Genomic DNA, 2,525 nt, shown 5'->3' on the forward strand with positions numbered 1-2,525 from the left:
GTTCTCTCTCTCTCTCTGATCTAAGAACTGTTGCTGTGCTGTGGTGGAGTTTGCATTTCACAGTGTTTATTAATTAAGATTTTGAAAGTATTTTAAGTGTCCACTTTCACTAATTTCCACGAACCAGGCCTCAAGGTGCTGCACAGTTGTTGTACACTTTCAGTACAACAAAATAAATGTGGTGGGCCAGTCTAGTCCAAAATCCCAGTGCACCCGTGCATCCATCCCATTGTTATTAAGGGCAACTGATTTAGATATTGACATTTTTAGCTTCTCCTTTACAGAAGGACAGCCTCAGATAGACCTGGAATGAATATTAACCAAAAAACAATCTTACCTCTGAAGTCTTTTTGCTCCTCTAACCGAAATCTGACGACGTGTCCGGACAGAAGAAGCCTGGAAAACCCAGCTGAGGCTGTTGTTGCTTTGACCATTGATAAACACGCAGAAACAGATAATTATTAACTCTGAAAAAGGTTTGCAGTCTTTATAAATGGCTTTTATCAGACAGCCTGGTGGAGTTTCTTCATAATTATGAACCAAAAACAGATTCCAGAGCACAGAAAAGAGAAAACATTTTCTATCCCCTAGAAACATTACAGAAGGACAGAAATATTTTGACTTTATCCCTAATTTTAGTGGTTGCATCATGTATGTGTTTATGTCCAGGATTTACGACAACAGGCCTTTATTTAAAGTGTATTTAAGGTGAATATTGGACACATTAAAAACAGATATCTATTAAAAAAATAAATAAATAAGTTTTATGTAACTTCTGTCACTGTAATCAGAATAAAGATGCTGCTTTTCAAGTAAGAACCTTGTTTGTTTGTGTGGATAACCTGGAGGGGATGATCATGCAGGGAGTTTCACTTTTGTGGGAAAGTTTTATAAATCCCGGTATTAACTTGGGAATTCCCTCTCTCCCCGTTTGTGTTGTATGAAAGGAACCGGGTTTGAATTATTGGAGCATTCCTGTTCAAACATTGGTTTAAAGGAAGAACTCCACCTAACAGGTGAGGTTCTTCTCTATAGGGCCATCCTCACCTTACTTTGAGGTTTTGCTGATGATTATTAGATATTTTTGTCCATCTTAGAGGAGCAAACATTTACTGTAAACAGAACAAATAAACTTTGATTGGATTCTTTTCAGTCTCGGTTCCTGACCTAAGGAGGAAGCCTCCTCTAAAGGTCAGAAGTGTTCACACCATTACCTTCATTACTGCTGAGTTCACACAGATTAAAAAACTCGAATTAAACTCTTTATATTAAAGCATTTTAAAATTAAATAAAAATTTTGGCTCAATAAGATTCCTTGTTTCCTTTAATAATCTCCTGATCTTCACTTCTTTCATCTTTTAACGTCCGAACTTCCTGTTGTTCTAGTGACGAGGCAGCAGATGGAGGCAGAGAGCTATATTTTGAACAGAGCTGAAACTAAACTACAAATAGATAATCTGAATACTGACCATCCCTTAAGTGCTCATTACACTCAAGATGATTCAAGATACGAAGACATCTTTTTCATGTGATAATTTTAATCTAAATCCTGAATTATGGACACGGAAGTATTGCTTTTATTTTCTCTGGACCAAGTGACTGAGTCAAATATTCAACTTGTTCACAAAGAGCTGAGTGGAATTTTGCAGAAACTCACAGATTCTCCAGCTGCTTCTCCAGCTCCTCCATGGCAGCAATCAGCTGCATCAGACCCTGGAAGGGCAGGTCGCTCATGGCTTTTTGTTTTTAAAAGGAAAGACTAGGAAATAAAAGTTTTATAGGTGGAAAAAAAAAAAAAACATTCATGATGTCTCTGATCTGAGAACAACCTGCTGCCTCCTCTTCTTAACATCACCAACCTGCAGACATAAAGCAGACCAGCTCAAAATAAACATAAACTTCTCAAAATGAGGAAAATAAATACAAACAATGATGCAAAAGAAGCTGCAGCCTGTCTTCCTCCTTACCTCTAAATGAGTTCCTCCACTGTTTGACACTTTAATCACTTCAGAGGTGCCTTTAAATGTCCTCCATGCTCTGGAAATCACCTTTTCACCGAAAATAAAAAAGTCCAGTGGGTGTGACCTTAACTTCATTCAGTTATCAGAGGCAGAGAAACATCTGAATTGTTTCACTCATTGATAGTAAGTTGTGTTGAATTAGAAAGTGAAACACTGTGTTCACCGTGGAAACCAGGAGACCTGCAGAAGCTGCAGAACAGGTTTATATGTAAACAAAGACGTAATAAAGAGATATTTAAAAAAAAAATCCCCCCTTCCCTAAGAATAAAGCTTCCTGTAAACCAGATGATTTATTCTAACGGAGCAGTTTTTCCCTACAGCGCAACAAAAGAGGCAAAACCCAATTACCACAGTTCCCATTAAACTAATAAATGTCCCATTCAATAAAATAAAAAAATCTTAATGTAATGCATATTCAAAAAATTAAACAATTAAAGACTTATACTATCCATTTACCAGTTAAATTGGCTCAGGTTATCCTGAGCTATCTCTATAGTTCTGCTG

Source organism: Cyprinodon variegatus, unplaced genomic scaffold (genome assembly GCF_000732505.1).
Source record: "Cyprinodon variegatus isolate N-32 unplaced genomic scaffold, C_variegatus-1.0 Scaffold1873, whole genome shotgun sequence".
Taxonomy (NCBI): domain Eukaryota; kingdom Metazoa; phylum Chordata; class Actinopteri; order Cyprinodontiformes; family Cyprinodontidae; genus Cyprinodon; species Cyprinodon variegatus.